The sequence below is a fragment of the Canis lupus genome, chromosome 30 (genome assembly GCF_048164855.1).
Source record: "Canis lupus baileyi chromosome 30, mCanLup2.hap1, whole genome shotgun sequence".
NCBI lineage: Eukaryota > Metazoa > Chordata > Mammalia > Carnivora > Canidae > Canis > Canis lupus.
The window spans coordinates 5,317,680-5,336,910 of NC_132867.1; positions in this window are offsets into that span (position 1 = coordinate 5,317,680).

Consider the following 19,231-nt stretch of genomic DNA (forward strand, 5'->3'; position numbering starts at 1 on the left):
TCCTTTCAAGCACTGCATATATGTTATCTTCATCGCAGATCTCTCTTCTGACTTCTAGACTTTCATGTTCAGGCACTTTTATGAAATCCTGTCCTGGACCTCCACAAGCTTTCAAACTTTGGTGAGTTGCTTAGCTAGAGCAAAGATAGCTACTTGTCTCTTGTTCCTTAGTAATAAAATATTCAGAGTATATCTGGACACGTGACCAGCAAGAGTAAAGTCAACATTCCCCGGGCCCTCTTGCAGAAAAGTTTGGTCTTGTGACCAAGTATTGGACTGTGGGATGGAAGGAGAAATTTTGTGTAACTTCCCAGAAATGTCTTTAAACAACATAGGCAAAACTTCCCTTACCTTATTGTTTTTCCTTCCAACTATTTTCATACATAGATGAAGTGTATATTTTATTTTGTTTTGTTTTCTTAGATTTTATTTATTTGTTTGACAGAGGGAGAGAGAGAGAGAGCAAGCACAAGCATGGGGAGTAGCAGGCAGAGGGAGAGGCTCATCAACAGGGAGCAGGGAGCCTGATGTGGGATCTCTGGATCCTGACCTGAGCTTAAGGCAAATGGTTAACTGACTGATACACCCAGGCACCCCTGAAATGCACATTTTATAGCTGGACATGGAGCTAGATAAAATATACTATATATGAGTTAGATCTGGAAGCTTAGGAAATGCAAGCAGAGCAACAAGATCAAAGGAGTCTTAATCTCCCACCCTCATGAAAAACTAAGCCAGCCATGGACATATAATTGGTTTTTGATGTGAAACAAGCTCTTGTCTTATTTAAATTACTATTATGATGAGCCTTCTGTCATTACCCACCAAAAATAATTCTAATTAATACAGTATATTTATCACAAATCTCTTTTTACTCTTATATTCCCTGTTTGTGAATAACATCATCAGCAAGTAGCCACTAAAAACAGAACCTTTCCTTTCTCCCTCACCCCTCATGACACCAACACAGGTGTGGCCTCTCCTGCCACTGCCTTAGTTATGCTCTTGTCATTTTTTTTGCCAGGATTATCCAAAATTTGTCACTTCACATGTCCAGTTTTACTCCTCCTCATTCCAATGTCTGTGCTTTGCAACTCAAGTGTTCTTTTTTACAAATTAAAAGTCTTATCTTGTCATTCCTTTGTTTAAATTCGTTTAATGAATTCATTTAACAAATTTCCATTCATTATCTATCAGTTGCTTCCTGATGTGCCTCCTGCCATGTCTGTAATCTCATTGTTCAGATTTCCATACTGCTCCCACTCCCCAGGCTCCAACCATGTAGAGTCTCTTGAAGAAACTCATTTGGCTTTTTCATGCTTTCTTTGGAGCTATTTGTTTCTTTTATGTGAAACTTCCTTTCTCTCTATTATTTAGCAAACCTCTTCTTGCCTTTAAGTCTGTGTTTAATAATGTCTTTCTCTTAGAGGCTTTTGGTGAAGACTGGCCCTTTATTCATTCCTGGTACCCCATCACACTCTGGGTGAAGTTCTTTTTCAATGTGATCTCATTTCTCTATACATTCCCTAATGTAGGAACCATCACAGTGTAAAAGATTATTTACTCCTCCACCTCCTTCATCTGTTTCTAGGATTTTTTAGAGAAGGACCTTGTCTTTCATTTCTGATTACTAATGTCTAATGGTGCCTAACATTCATTCGTTTGCTCATGCAGCTGATATTTATTGAACAAAGCTATGAATATGTGAAAGATCACGAGTAAGAGTTCAGCAATTACTATCCAGTTTGAAGAGTAGAGATCACATCGTATCTTAGAGGCAAAACACATTCATTACATATGAAGTAGAAGATAAGAAATCTGCTATAAGCAGACCTTGGAGATAGTGCAGGCTCAGTTCTGGAACACTGGAATAAAGTGAATATTGCAATAAAGCAAGTCAAATGAATTTTTTGTTTGTTTGTTTCCCAGTGTGAACAAGTGTTACATTGTACTGTGGTCTATTAATTGTTCAATAGCATTATGTCTAAAAAACAATGTACATAACTTGAATTAAAAAAATATTCCACAAAAATGCCAACCATCCTGTGAGCTTTCAGTGAGTCAATCTTTTAGCTAGTGAGGGTCTTGCCTTGATGTTGGTGGCTGCTAGCTGATCAAGGTGGTGGCTGCTGAAGGCCGAGGTGGCTGTGGCAATTTCCAAAATTAAGACAACAGTAAAGTATGCTGCATCAGTTGACTTTTCCACTCATGAATGATTTCTCTATAACATGTGATGCTGTTTGATAGCATTTTCCCACAGTCAGAGTTTTTTACAAAATTGGAGTCAATCCTCTTAAATTCTGACACTGCTTGATCAACTAAGTTTATACAATATTTTAAATCCTTTGTTGTCATTTTAGCAATCTTCATAGCATCTTCACAGTGAGTAGACTCCATATCAAGAAACCACTTTTTTTTGCTTATCTATAAAAAGCAAACCCCATCCATTCATGTTTTATCAAGAGATTATAGCAATTCAGTCACATCTTTAGGCTCCATCTCTAATTTTAGTTCTCTTACTATTTCTACCACATCTGCAGTTCCTTCCTTCCCTGAAGTCTTGAACCCCTCCAAACCATCCATGAGGATTGGAATCAGCTTCTTCCAAACTCCTTATTCATGTTGGTATTTTTTACCTCTTCCTGTGAGTCACAAATGTTCTTCATGACGTCCTTTATAGAAGGTTTTCTATTCACTTTCCCAGACCCATTAAAGGAATCATTATCTACTCTATCTATGTCAGCTGTAGCCTTAAAAAATGTATTTCTTAAATAATAAGACCTGGAGGTCAAAATTACTCCTTGATCCGTGGGCTGCAGGATGGATGTTGTGTTAGCAGGCATGAAAAGTACATGCATCCATTTATTCATCTCTATCAGAGCTCTTGGGGGACCAGGTGCATTGCCAATGAGCAGGCATATTTTGAAAGGATTTTTTTTTTTCTGAGCAGTAGGCATTAAGAGTGGGTTTAACATATTCAGTAAGCCACGTAAAAGCATGTACTGTCTTCCAGGCTTTGTTATTGCATTGATAGAGCACAGACAGAGTAGACTGAGCCTAATTCTTAAAGGACTTAGGATTTTTGAATGGTAAATTAGCATTGGTTTCAACTTAAAGATCAGCTACCCTAGCCCTAACAAGAGAGTCAGCCTGTCCTTTGAAACTTTGAGGACAGGTATTGACTTCTCTTTAGCTATGACAGTCGTAGATGACATCTTCTTCTAGTAGAAGGCCATTGTGTCTACAATGAAAAATCTGTTATGTTTGGTGAGCCACCTTCATTAATGATCTTAGTCAAATATTCTGAACAGCTTGTTGTAGCTCCTACATCAGCACTTGCTGCTTCACCTTGCACTTTTATATTATGGAGACAGCTTCTGTCTTTGATTTTTATGAACTAATCTCTGCTAGCTTCAAATTTTTCTTCTGCAGCTTTCTTACCTCTCTCAGCCCTCACAGAATTGAAGAGTCGTGGATTAGGCTTTGTTTTAAGGGAATGATGTGGCAGGTTTGATCTTCTACCCAGACTACTCAAACTTTCATCATGCCAACAATAAGGCTATTTTGCTTTTTTATCATTTGTATGTTCACTAGAGGAATGCTTTTTTCACTTCCGTCAAGAATATTTCCTTTGCTTTCATAACTTGGTTAACCGGTGCAAGAGGCTTACCTTTTGGCCATGTCAACTTTTGAAATACCTTCCTCACTAAGCTTAATCATCTCTAGTTTTTGATTTAAAGTGAGAGACATATAACTTTTTTCACTTGAATACTTGGAGGCCGTTATAAAGTTATTGACTGGCCTAATTTCAATATTATGTCTTAGGGAATAGAGAGGCCCAAGGAGGGGAAAAAGATGAGGAGATAGCTGGTAGGTGGAGCAGTCGGTACACACAGAACATTTGTCCAGTAAGTTCACTGACTTATGTGGGTGTGGCTTATAGTGCTCCAAAACAATTATAGTAACCTCAAATGTTATTGATCACAGATCACTGTAACAAATATAATAATAATAATAAAAACTTTAAAGTGTTGTGAGAATTACCAAAAGTGACACAGAGACATGAAGTGATCAAATGCTATTGGAAGAATGGTCCTGATATAGTTTTTTCATTCAGGGTGGCTACAAACCTTCAATTTGCAAAAAGGTGAAGTATCTATGAAGTGCAATAGAACAAAGCACAATAAAATGAGGTATGCTAGGACAAAAAATAAGACTCAAAGAACTCATGGCCTGTTCAAGTTCAAGTTTATTAATTAGTAAGGTCATATGTGTACAGGAGATGCTGTATATAAACATATATATATATTTGCTGTATATATGTATATATAAATATATATATAAAACAAATGTGAATATATATATTTCAGAAACCTGAAGACTAATGCATGTCGAGTGAAAATTATCAGGTATACTGCGCAAATAATTTGATTAACCTAGTTAAAAGCCCATAGCATTCTTCTCACTGATGGTTTTTCTATATTAATAAAACTTTAAAGAACTTATCTCAGTGATACCCTTTTTTTGGTCAGTGACATTCTAATCACCATACGTGTGAAACCATGCATGAGTAGATTGAGAATTTAAGAAATCCAAATAACTGTGTAAATATACATAGGTACTTGTTTCATCATTTTTAAACTGCTTAATTTCATCTTTATTTTTCTCTAGATTTGAGGAGAGTAAAGCCTTTTAATTCAGCTTGAACCTTTTCTTAGTATCAAAAATATTTAGGGTTATATAAAAAGTGTAAGTATCAAATGATGTAGAAGGTTTCCTTGTCTGGCAAAAATCTGTTTGTTATAGTCTTACATTTACATCTATGCACATGGGCCCAGCCTTGGTCCTTGGGACTTGCGGGCATCCTAGTGTCAAGAGCACTTCAAGATCCCTCTCCTTACCCTTTAATCTTTTCTCTAGATGGAGAGATTTGACTACTTCTAACTTAATAAGAATGTTGTATTTGGTTTACTCTGTAGTTCTTCCAATTAGCTTTCTGAGCTCCTTTTTTTTTCTTTTTTTTTTTTTTTTGGTGTGGAGGAGCCTTTAATCTTGTGTAAACTTGTGGAGAAGTAGATGAAGAAAAAGAACACGCTTATTTAAAAAATATATTACAATGAACTGTCAGTACACTTGGCTTAAACCATCTCATACTTTAACTATGTGGAACTTAGTTCAATTATATGATATATAACATAGCTTCTAAATGAGCATCATTTTATTGGAAATTGGCTAGAGTTTGAAATGAAGGGAAGTTCTATAATGAGACCAATGGGAAGAGAATTGTAATAGTCTTAAGTTTAAATACAGCATTCCTCGATAGTTCTAAAGCCTCTCCTTCAAAATTAATGCAGATTAAGATAGTTCCATTAAAGGTATCCCTTGCTTTCTGAACGTTTGCATTATGCCACTTTGCTTAATGAAAGACCTACATTATCCCTGTTTTCGATAACCTAAATAAATCTGAAGAGAATTTTTACTTTTATGAACAAAGCCATTACCATAATAATATAGATCTTTCTCATAAAAGTGAAAATCCTCTTCAGATTTCCTTAGGTTATTGAAAACAGGTACTAATATAGGTTTTTCATAAAAGCAAAGTGGAATAATGTGAACTCCAGAAAGCAGGAGATACTTTCTGTTTTCTACCATTTTGGCTTATAAAAAGTTTTATAAGAGCATGCTACTTTCAGAAAGTGGGGAAAACCTGTCTTTTTAAGACCTGCATGTACATATATGAACGTGCCCATATTTATATATTTCTTTTGAAGTATTAGGTGTTAGAGTTACAGTTTACATTTATCTTTGTAATCAGTAAACTGGAGTAATCTGATGCCTACAGAGTGTAGCCACTTACCTATGGCAACTTCATTAACTCTTTATAAGTACTAATATATAGTACTCCATTGTTCTGAGAATATCAAAGTAACTCTAACAATATCTCACAAACTTGTTTGATACAGAAAGGGCTTATATCATTATCCATTTGCCTCCAGGGACAGTTAATAATTTATATGTCAGGGCTTTAAGAAAACAACTACTTGATTTCTTGAATTATATTAACTCTTTCTTAAAATAGTTATAATGGCAGTATATAAATAAAATGCCAATTTGATAACCAGAAACATTTAACTTATTGGAGGTAGCTCAAAAAAGTATATAAATTCATAAGAACCAATAGGATTAGGAGCTTCAGCAATTGGTTAATTATATTTGCTGTAAACCATCCCATTTATTAACTAATAGAACTGTCTAGTAATTTATGAAAAAATAAATCAATATTTAAATACATTTTTCAGAGAAAATAAATGGAAATACACAGCTCTCAATACAAAGAATAAAGTCAATACCAGAGATTTGCTGATGCCAGGGAGAATCAGTGAATCTTGTACTTGAGTCCAGGTCTTATTGGATCTAGCTCAAGATAGGGCATGCATCCTCAGTTTGGCACGTGGTTGCCAGGTCTTACAATTACACTCTGAGGAGCTATTCCACCATGAAAAGTGACTCGTAAAGCTCCGCTTGTAGGCCAGGTGAATGGCAAAGACATCTGACATCAATCAAAGTCACGTATGGGAGAAATAAATCACTGGTGAAATATTGAAGTCTAGTCCTGTGTTATACAGAGTTGCAGGTTCCAAATTAATACTACAGTATGGTGCAGAAACTGAAGCCAAGAAATTAACATAAAACAGAATATTTACATCCCTAGGGTTCTTGAGGATAAGCAAAATCATCTGTCCAAAACCTTTCACAACTCAGGGATAACAGCATTCTCACAGAAAACAGGTCTCATTGAACAAGAGCTAACAATATCACTTAGGACAAAGATGACAAAAACTGATTAAAAAAATGAAAGGACAAGTGGTTAATGAAAATAAAAATATTAAGGTATACCTCCACAGAATTGGAGATGAAGGAACCGTTTGAAAACATGACAACATAGACATGCTTTAGATGACTCAAGAGATTAAATAAGACACGTGAATCAATAAGAAGAATAGGAGAACATGAAATAAAACAAGTAGCTTTGAAAAAAACTAAGAAAAGTAAATTGTATTTTAGAAACATTGTCATCATTGTAATAAAAAAAAAAACAGTAAGTCAATTACAATGAAAAAAATAATTAACGTCCTCAGTGGCCATATTACCCAGATTTAAATACAGGGAGACACAGATGTGGAAAATGCTCAAGACAGATCAAAAATATAATAATCAAAAAACAAAAAAGGTCTACTACATGTGTCTTAGAACTTTCAAGCATAAAGAAAAGGAGGGGAGAAGTAATACTTAAAGAGGTTTTTTCTGATCATTTAAAATGCTTAAAGAAAGAAACATGGATTCAAAAGGAAGTAGCACAGCCTGCCCCCCAAATTTAAATAAGCATCAATCTTCTACCCAGTCATATAAAGAAGAACTTAAAATATAGAAGAGCACTCTTTAAACCAACTTTAGGAAAAAAGGTGGATTTTCTAAAAAGAGATTGGGATTTGTTTTTTGTATATTTTTTATTGGAGTTCGATTTACCAGCATAGCATAACACTCACTGCTCATCCTCTCAAGTGTCCCCCTCAGTGCCCATCACCCAGTCACCCCATCCCCCCACCCACCTCCCTTTCCACTACCCCTTGTTCATTTCCCAGAGTTAGGAGTCTCTCATGTCTGTCACCCTAACTGATATTTCCCACTCATTTTCTCTCCTTTCCCCTTTATTCCCCTTCACTATTTTATATATTCCCCAAATGAATGAGACCATATAATGTTTGTCCTTCTCCAATTGACTTACTTCACTCAGCATAATACCCTCCAGTTCCATCCACTTTGAAGCAAATGGTGGGTATTCATCATTTCTGATGGCTGAGTAATATTTCACTGTATACATACACCACATCGTCTTCATTCATCTGTTAATGGACACCGAGGCTCCTTCCACAGTTTGGCTATTATGGACATTGCTGCGAGAAACATCGGGGTGCAGGTGTCCCAGCGTTTCACTGCATCTGTATCTTTGGGGTAAATCCCCAGCAGGGCATTTGCTGGGTCGTAGGGCAGGTCTAGTTTTAACTATTTGAGGAACCTCCACACAGTTTTCCAGAGTGGCTGCACCAGTTCACATTCCCACCAACAGTGTAAGAGGGTTCCCTTTTCTCCGCATCCTCTCCAACATTTGTTGTTTCCTGCCTTGTTAATTTTCCCCATGCTCACTGGTGTGAGGTGGTATCTCATTGTGGTTTGGATTTGTATTTCCCTGATGACAAGTGATGCGGAGCATTTTCTCATGTGCGTGTTGGCCATGTCTATGTCTTCCTCTGTGAGATTTCTGTTCATGTCTTTTGCCCATTTCATGATTGGATTGTTTGTTTCTTTGCTGTTGAGTTTACTAAGTTCTTTATAGAGCTTGGATACTAGCCCTTTATCTGATACGTCATTTGCAAATATCTTCTCTCATTCTGTAGGTTGTCTTTTAGTTTTGTTGACTCTTTCTTTTGCTGTGCAGAAGCTCTTTATCTTTTTTTTTTAATTTTTATTTATTTATGATAGTCACAGAGAGAGAGAGAGAGAGAGAGAGAGAGAGAGGGGCAGAGACACAGGCAGAGGGAGAATCAGGCTCCATGCACCGGGAGCCCGACGTGGGACTCGATCCCGGGTCTCCAGGATCGTGCCCTGGGCCAAAGGCAGGCGCCAAACGGCTGCGCCACCCAGGGATCCCCAGAAGCTCTTTATCTTGATGAAGTCCCAAAAGTTCATTTCTGCTTTTGCTTCCCTTGCCTTAATAGATGTATCTTGCATGAAGTTGCTGTGGCTAAGTTCAAAAAGGGTGTTGTTGCCTGTGTTCTCAAGGATTTTGATGGAATCTTGTCTCACATTTAGATCTTTCATCCATGTTGAGTTTATCTTTGTGTCTGGTCTTAGTTTCATTCTTCTGATGTGGCTGTTCAATTTCCCAGCACCATTTATTGAAGAGACTGTCTTTTTTTCCAGTAGATAGTCTTTCCTGCTTTGTCGATAATTAGTTGACCATAGAGTTACAGGCCCATTTCTGGATTCTCTATTCTGTTCCATGGATCTATGTGTCTGGTTTTGTGCCAGTACCAAATGTCTTGATGATCACAGCTTTGTATTAAAACTTGAAATCTGCCATTGTGATGCCCCTGGCTCTGGTTTTCTTTTTCAATATTCCCCTGGGTATTCAGGGGTCTTTTCTGATTCCACACAAATCTTGAGATGATTTGTTTCAAGTCTGTGAAGAAAGTCCATGGTATTTTGATAGGGATTGCATTAAATGTGTAAATTCTCTGGGTAGCATTGACATTTTCTCAGTATTAATTCTTCCAATCCATGAGGATGGAATATTTTTCCATCTCTTTGTGTCTTCCTCAATTTCTTTCAGAGTGTTCTGTAGTTTTTAGGGTAGAGATCCTTTCCCTCTTTGGTTAGGTTTATTCCTAGGTATCTTATGCTTTTGGGTGCAATTGTAAATGGGATTGATTCCTTAATTTCTCTTTCTCAAGTCTCATTATTAGTGTATAGAAATGCCACTGATTTCTGGGCACTGATTTTGTATCCTGCCACGCTGCCAAATTGCTGTATGAGTTCTAGCAATCTTGAGGTGGAGTCTTTTGGGTTCTCTATGTAGAGTATCATGTCATCTGCAAAGAGGGAGAGTTTGACTTCTTCTTTGCCAATTTGAATGCCTTTAATGTCTTTTTGTTGTCTGATTGCTGAGGCTAGGACTTCCAGTACTATGTTGAATAGCAGTGGGGAGAGTGGACATCCCTGTCTTATTCCTGATCTTAGGGGAAAGGCTTCCAGTGCTTCCCCATTGAGAATGATATTTGCTGTGGGCTTTTCATAGATGGCTTTTAAGATGTCGAGGAAAGTTCCCTCTATCTCTACACTCTGAAGAGTTTTGATCAGGAATGGATGCTGTATTTTGTCAAATGCTTTCTCTGCATCTAATGAGAAGATCATATGGTTCTTTTTTTTTTTTCTGTTGCTGATATGATCAATCACATTGATTGCTTTATGAGTGTTGAACCAGCCTTGCATCTCAGGGATAAATCCCACATGGTCATGGTGAACAATCTTCTTAATGTATTGTTGGGTCCTATTGGCTAGTATCATGTTGAGAATTTTCGCATCCATGTTCATCAGGGATATTGGTCTATAATTCTCCTTTTTGGTGGGGTCTTTGTCTGGTTTTGGAATTAAGGTGATGCTGGCCTCATAGAACGAGTTTGGAAACATTCTGTCCCTTTCTATCTTTTGGGACAGCTTTAGAAAAATAAGTATAGTTTCTTCTTTAAACAGTTGATAGAATTCCCCTGGGAGGCCATCTGGCCCTGGACTTTTGTGTCTTGGGAGGTTTTGATGACTGCTTCAAATTCCTTCTTGGTTATTGGCCTGTTCAGGCTTTCTCTTTCTTCCTGTTTCAGTTTTGGTAGTTTGAGGTTTTTGAGAAATGTGTCCATTTCTTCTAAATTGCCTAATTTATTGGCATATAGCTGCTCATATTATGTTTTTAAAATAATTTGTATTTCCTTGGTATTGGTTGTGAGCTCTCCTTTTTCATTCATGATTTTACTAATTTGAGTCTTTTCTCTCTCTTTTTAAAAAAGATTTTATTTATTTATTCATGAGAGAAGAGGGACAGAGGCAGAGACATAGGCAGAGAGAGAAGCAGGCCCCATACAGGGTGCCTGATGCGGGACTCAGTCCCAGGAATCAAGGATCATGCCCTGGGTTGAAGGCAGGTGCCCAAGACCTGAGCCACCCAGGCATCCCTCTGTTTTGTTTTTAATAAGGCTGGCTAATGGTTTATCTATCTTATTAATTCTTTCAAAGAACCAATTCCTGGTTTTGTTGATCTGTTCCACAGTTCTTCTGGTCTCTATTTCATTGAATTCTGCTCAAATCTTTATTAACTCTCTTCTGCTTGGTGTAGGATCTATTTGCTCTTCTTTCTCCAGTTCCTTTAGGTGCGAGGTTAGCTTGTGTATTTGAGTTTTTTTCCAATTTTTTCAGGGATGCTTGTATTGTGATATGTTTCCCTCTTAGGATTGCTTTTGCTGTATTCTAGAGATTTTGAATGGTTGTATCTTCATTCTCATTGGTTTCCATGAATCTTTTTAATTCTTCTCTAATTAATTTCCTGGTTGACCCTTTCATCTTTTAGCAGGATGATCTTTAACCTCCACGTATTTAAGTTTCTTCCAAATTTCTTCTTGTGATTGAGTTCAAGTTTCAAAGCATTATGGTTTGAAATATGCAGGGGACAATCCCAATCTTTTGGTATGGGTTGAGACCTGATTAGTGACCTAGTATGTGGTCTATTCTGGAGAAAATTCCCTGTGCACTTGAGAAGAATGTGTACAGTTATGTTTGGATGTAAAGTCCTGTAAATATCTGTGAAGTCCATCTGGTCCAGTGCATCATTTAAAGCTCTTGTTTCTTTGGAGATGTTGTTCTTAGAATATCTGTCATTTGCAGAAAGCACCGTGTTGAAGTCTCCCAGTATTAGTGTAGTATCTAAGTATGTCTTAACTTTGGTTATTAATTGATTGATATACTTGGCAGCTCCCACATTCGGGGCATAAATATTCATAATTGTTAGGTCCTCATGTTGGATAGATCTTTAGGTATGATATAGTGTCCCTCTTCATCTCTAACTACAGTCTTTGGCATAAACTCTAATTTATCTAATATGTGTTTGTGGATTGTTTCCTTGGACTTCCTCTTTCTTTTACAGAGTCCCCCTTCATATTTCTTGCAGAGCTGGTTTGGAGGTCACATATTCTTTCAATTTCTGCCTATCTTGGAAGCTCTTTATCTCTCCTTCTATTCTGTATGAGAGCCTTGCTGGATAAAGTATTCTTGGCTACAGATTCTTCTCATTTAGTACTGTGAATACATCCTGCCAGCCCTTTCTGTCCTGCCAGGTCTCTGTGGAGAGGTCTGCTGTTAATCTAATATTTCTCCCCATATAAGTGTGGGATCTCTTGTCTCTTAGTGCTTTAAGGATTTTCTCTTTATCTTTGGAATTTGTTAGTTTCACTATTAAATGTCGAGGTGTTCAATGTTTTCTATTGATTTTAGGTGGTGACCTCTCTATCTCCTGGATCTGAACTCCCCAAATTAGGGAAGTTCTCAGCTATGATTTGTTCAAATATGCTTTCTACCCCTCTGTCCCTCTCGGTGTCCTCTGGAACCCAGAGTATACATAGATTGTTCCTTCTGAGGCTGTCATTTATTTCCCTTAACCTTTCCTCATGGTTTTTTAATTGTTTTTCTCTTTTTTCCTCAGCTTCCTTCTTTGCCATCAACTTGTCTTCTATGTCACTCACTCTTTCTTCTACCTCATTAACCCTCATCGTTAGGACCTCCAGGTTGGATTGCATCTCATTTAATTGATTTTTAATTTCGGCCTGATTAGATCTAAATTCTGCTGTCATGAAGCCTCTTGATTCCTTTATGCTTTTTTCCAGAGCCACCAGTAGCTTTATAATTGTGCTTCTGAATTGGGTTTCTGACATCAAATTATAATCCAAATTCTGTAACTGCGGCAGAGAGTACTGTTTCTGATTCTTTCTTTTGTGATGAGTTCTTCTTTCTAGTCATTTTGCTCAGTTCAGAGTGGCTGTATGAGCTGGCTGTGTCAACCATGACCTTAGTAATTTTCACCCTAGATGATTCTGGTGAATTCAGAGACCAGAAATTGAAAAGAGAGATCAGAATGAAATAAAAGGACCACTAAAGTGAATAACAAATTAAAAAAAAAGTAGTAAAAAAATAAAAGGCCAGGAATCCTAAAGAAGAGGAGAAGAAAAAAAAAAAGAAAGAAAGAAACAGAAAAAAGAAATAAAGGGAGAAAAAAAGGGGGGGGGGAGACTGGGAGATGGTGGTGGTGACAAAGTTGTAGTGAAGTGAGAATGTAGTCTACCTGCGGGGTTCTAGAGGGTGATCCTCTTGGTTCTCTTTAAAACTCAGGTCAAATTTGTAGGTTTCCAGAATGATTTAAAAGTTATCTAGGTAAGTTGGTGGGGACAGGTGAGTTGAGGCACCTACTCCTCTGCCATCTTGCCCCACCCCTCCCCCCAGATTGGGAATTTGACATGAGGTAGACCTCAATAACAACAAATGACAAAAGAAAAGAGAATGTCTTGTGAAAAGGAAATGTGTCAATCTACAATATGAAATTCAATTACTCATTCAAGAATGGGTATGAAATAAGGTATTTTAAAAAAAACACACTGCATGATATCATTTGGATTTTAGGAGACTCTAAAGTCAGTATATTTATTTCATAATTAAATACAGTGTATATTTTCTTTACCTGATATGAAATACTAGAGTTTATAAATTTTATTTTTTTTTTTATTTTTTTTTTTGAGTTTATAAATTTTATTATCCATGTACCAAATCCTGCATGAATTCCTAAAAAGTGAATGAATAGATATGTTAAATCTGCGTGCCTAAGGGTAGTAGATAACTTGTAATGGATATTTTTGATGGATTGCTTTTAAAGGATTTATTTTTAGTATATTTCTTTAGCTGTCTTACCTTCTCATCCTTATTTCTTATTGTTTAAAACTGGTTTTAGGGATGCCTGGGTGGCTCAGTGGTTGAGCATTTGGTTCAGGGCATGATCCTGGGGTCCATTGAATCCCACATGGGCTTCTTGTGGGGAGCCTACTTCTCCTCTGTCTATGTCTCAGCCTCTTTCTGTCTATGTCTCTCATGAATAAAAAAATAGAACCTTTAAAATATGCAAAATAAAAAAAAAACTTGTTTTAGTTTATATTACATCAAATTATTAAATTCACTCATTAAATATTTTCCTCAGCTATATTTCTGAGTGAATAGTCTAGCTTTTGACCCAGACATCACTTTTATTTCATGACTCAATTATGAAACATGTTACAAGAGTATTAAAAACTTTTAGTAAAGAAATGTAGTGTGATAAAAACATTCAGTCCCACTCCTCTTGGTAAAATTAACTGGTAAAATTAGTACGTGGTCATTCTCATAAACTATTCTTTGGAAAGGCTGGATTATACCCAGGCCTAATTTGTCACTCTATTTTAGGTATGACTCTCCAGGAGGCACACCTATTCACATAGATCCAAGGTCACAAACTTAAAACTTGGTATAGGTGACAAATAGGTCCTATGAATGAATGAAAGAGGCTGACTGTAAAATACATTTTCTTTGCTCATTATTCACATTTATTATTAGAGAAAAAGGCACTAACATTTTTCTTGAGACCATGGCCTTCCTGGATCACCCTTTATTTCTCCACTCTTAAAGATTACTTCTTTTGTATACAAATTTAAATGCAAGAAGAGTGTTGACAAATAACAATTGACACAGAGCCACTGGTTAGGGTAACAGTAGGGGAGTAGTAGGATCTTTGAGGAAGTACATACCCCATAAAGGAAGGTACCACTATTTAGCTCTAACAAAGTGAGAGAATTACAGGAATGCAGATACAGATCCCAGTTATAACTTGAATGTGGAAGTGCTGATAGGACCCAACAAAACGTGTTTATTGACTTCTGGTTTGCATATCTTTCTTTAGGTCTTCAAGCAAAGCTTTAAGAGTTCTATTTCAGTAACTTACCCCAGAGGAATGTGGAGGCATCCCTAGGTTATACTATACTGGCCTGTAAGACATGATTTTATATTGAAGAATTCCAACTAACTTAGGTTTCTTGGTGCCTGGGTCCTGCCCATGGTGTTTTGTGTTTCCTCACTGTGGTAGTCAGATTAATACCCTTCCACAAATCCCCCAACAATGTCCACATCTTAATCCTTAGAATCTGTGAATATATTATGTTACATGGAAAGGAGAATTAAATTAGCAGGTTGAATCCAGTTTGCTAGTTAGATGACCTTAAAAAAAGGAGATGATCCTGGGTTACCGGGATCAAATGTCCTTAAATGTGGAATAGGGCAAAAGAAGAGTCAGTGTCAGAATGATGAGATTTGGTACTTTGGTGTCTTTGAGGATGGAGGGGTGTCACGATCCAAATAATGCAGGAAACTTCTCAGAGCTAGAAAAAGCAAGAAAATGCATTGTTTCTGAGAGCCTCTAGATATTTCATTTTAGATTAGTGAGACCCATTCCAAACTTCTGACATCTAGAGCTGTAAGTCAATAAATTTGTATGGTTTTAAATAACTATATTTGTGGTAATTTGTTACAGTAGCAATAGGAAACAAATACATTCACTGACATGAATTTGATCTTCCAGTTACTAACTTACCCTGACAATTGATCATTGACCTTTTCATGTGTTTCATCTGTTAGTCTGCATTATTGGAAACTGACTTGTCCAATTAGACATTTCTTTTTACCTACTCCTAATGGTCCTCAGTTATCTGAGATGGTCAGGTGTTGAGTTTAACTTGGATTTTGACCTCACTTCTGCCAATTATTGTCTCTTGGTTTCATATTTTTGATTTCATATTCTATAAAATGGCTACCTTATAGGCTTACTGGAGAGGAAAATTTAGATATTGCATGTAAAGTGAGTGCTTAGCATGGTGACTAACTTATAGTGAGATATAAAAAATCTAGCTGATTTTTTTTGTTATTTTGCCCTTAAATTTTCACACTGCTTTGTAAGGTGATATTACACACCTTAGTTACTACAATGCTGCCTCATTCTGGAATACACTCTGAGTCTTCGACACAGCCTTTACTCTGTTTCACACCATTCACGTTCATCCTTTTCTTCCATACTGACTTTTATATATAGGCCATCCTTTTGTGTTTCTGCTCCAGTATTGGCATATCTCAGTTGGCTCCATTCAGCAGTCAAAGGAAGCCCATGTCTGCCACCTTGACACTTTCTTATGTAAAGATCAGAGCATTAAAATGATCTTATCAGCATACGTATGAAACTGAATAAAGGAAATCTCATTTAAAATGGAGACAGGAGGCCAGAAGGGGCACTCTCCTTACCGTTGGTAGATGTACCTTGCATTCCCAACAAAAAGAACCCTACTTTATTGCTCCAGCAGGAGAAAGGAAGGATTTCTCTTTGCCGAGCAACAAGCGTAGCCAATAAGAAAATGTCTTAAATCAGTCATGACTTGAGAAACCATCATCACCCTCAACTTTTGCTTTCCCTTCCATGGATTTTCACTCAGAAGAGCCCCTCCTAACTTCCTCCCTTTGTCTATAAAAATATGTTCCTCTCTTTTGATCTCCAGGCTTGTTTTTGCTTTGTCATAGCATGCATGTCCTAAATTTTAATTGCTTTGTTATTCCCCATAAGCCCATTATCTGGTAAAATAACTGGCTCTTTTACTTTTGCGGTTAACAGTAGAAATTTATGTACTCAGAATGTTAAAGAATGATATACAATTCAACAATGTGTATACAATGAACCATCAGAGGTATCTGGATATTTTGCTTCCAAAACATTCATTACTTGTTCATTGTACCACTGTGGACTCAAGTTTTTGACAACCCTTGATAAAATTTTTGACAAAATACGTAATAGGATATCTAGTAGAGGAACCAAGGTCAGTCACTTCCATGTTTTTTCCCTGATTCTCCTTTTTTTAAAAAAAATAATAGAAGTGATAAGTAATAATAATAACACACCTTTACTGAATGCTTAGATTTTTCAAAATTACTACTCTAAGAGTTTGATTCATATTAACCCATTTAATACTTATTTAATACTTCTCTTTTGCAGAGGAGAAACTAAGTCACAGAGAGGTTAACTGCTTAGTACAAAGCCAACATAGTAAATTAAAAGTCCAGGATTGGAACCCAGGCATAAATTTCAGTGCTTGAACTTTTATTTATTTTTTTAAAATTATTTTTAAATAACCTCTATGCCTAATGTGGGACTTGAACCCACAATCCCAACACTTGCTTTGCATGCCCCACTCACTGGGCCAGCCAGGTGCCCCTCAGAGCTTAAACTGTTAAATGTTACATAATTCTAATAATATTCTCAAAATAATATTTATTACAAGTTTTTATGGACTGAATATGGACACAGAGAGGCAGAGACACAGGCAGAGGGAGAAGCAGGCTCCCTGTGGGGAGCCTGATGTGGGACTCAATCTGGGACTCTAGGATCACAACCTGAGCCGGAAGGCAGACGCTTAACTGCTGAGCCTCCCAGGCATTCCCCATGCAAAATTTATATTTAAAATAGTAACCTCCCATGTGATAATATTAGGAGTTTTTGGAGGTAATTAGGTCATAAAGGTGGAACCCCCATGAATGGGATCAGTACCCTTATACAAAGAGATATGAGACAGCTGGCTTATCTCTCTGCTCTCTGCCATGTGAGGATTCAACAAGATGGTTATCAGCAAAGCAGGAAATGGGCCCTCACCAGACATGGGATTGATCAACATCTTGATCTTGGACTTCCCAGTGCCCAGAACTATGAAAAATAGTTTATTATTTAAACTACAGAGTCTATGATAAATTGCTATAGCAGCCCAAACTGACTATGACACAGGAATTCAAAGTGATTGCATCTTACTATTTATTGAGGTATATGATTTTTATTTTCAGGCTTTTAAAAATAAGTCATCTCATCTAATTTTTATTTCAAGAGAAATACAGAGGCTCTATATTACAGAGTTAAAGAACAACAAACTCTAATGAGTATATTGAAATAGTATTATCATTATAAATAAGAAAAAAGAATAAGAGTATAAAGCAACACAACTACCTGACATAGTGGGATCTTGGTATTTTATTAGTTTTATTGAAATAAAGGTAAAATGTAAGCCTAGTAGCTATTAGAAAGGCTTAACAGCACAGATAAACATTAAGAAAAGTTAGGACTCCATTGGCTGATACCTTCTAACATTTTACTAACCTAACATTTTACTAACTACATAGAAAAGTTTTAAAAATCACTTTCCTTTTCTCTTTGAATAAGACACCAACACAGTTTTGAGTACAGATATTGTGAACAATTGGATTTATTCATCAATGACTCATTTCAGCTCTTGATTTTCTAAATGTTCTATTATTCAGTTTTCTACTAATTTCAAAAGGGAAAACTGTTTAAAATCCAAATTGAGCAGATTTTAGGCAGGTTTCATAGTTCAATCATGTATAGGGTAAAATGTACTTCCAATGTCAAATAAATGTATTTCCAACTGTCATCAAAGAGTTGTCCAGAAAATCACCAAGAACAACTATATATATGTATGTGTATATATATATATATATATATATATATATACACACACATATACACACACACATATATATATACATATATACATACATAAACATATATATACACATATACGTATACATATATATACATAAACACAAAAACATTTTATTTTATTTTTTTTTCACAAAAACATTTTAAAGATGACAGTCATCATGTTAACTTATGTAATGCTTCTAAATACCACTGTCTAGAAAAGTAGGATTTACTTTTGATGCAATATTAATACTGATAGAAAATTTGTAGAGCTATTTCCATAGAAAGAGATTTTGGTATGTGCACTTTGATAACCATGAAATGTGTCACTCTTTGTCATATGAAATAGATAATTACACAGTTAAAAAAAAGTCATATATAATGCCTTTAGGTAATAGAAGAAACAGTATATGCATGGAGATGCTTAGTTAGTTTATGGGATTCCTGCATTTCAGAAGTCCTTTTCTTAATCGCCATAGGATAGTACTGCATTTTATGGAGTTATGGCATTTATTTCTTTAAGGAATAACATCAAGAAATAGAAGCAAGGCCCTAAAATACAAAACATATCTACTCAACAGGGTGGAGATCAACCTTTCCTATGGACAATATTAAACCAATTATATTTTAAAACCAGAGTCCTTAATGTTAATTGCTAACATATTGAAAAGAATACAAACTTTGGAGTTAGATCTCTTTAATCATGGCCTTGACATTTAAGAATAGGCAAACATACAATCCACTTTAACTCCCAGAACATGATTTTCTGTGTATAAAATGAGTGTAGTAATATCTACAACAGCAGAAAATACGAATATTAAAATAAGTGTCTTCAAAAAAAGTCATGCCTGGGATCTAATACATACTGAAAAAAATGACTTTTTTATTTACAATAGAGAAATATTGTATAATATATTCTTGAAGAAATGCACATCATCTGGGCAGCCCTGGTGGCGCAGCGGTTTGGCGCCGCCTGCAGCCCAGGGTGTGATCCTGGAGACCTCGGATGGAGTCCCACCTCCGGCTCCCTGC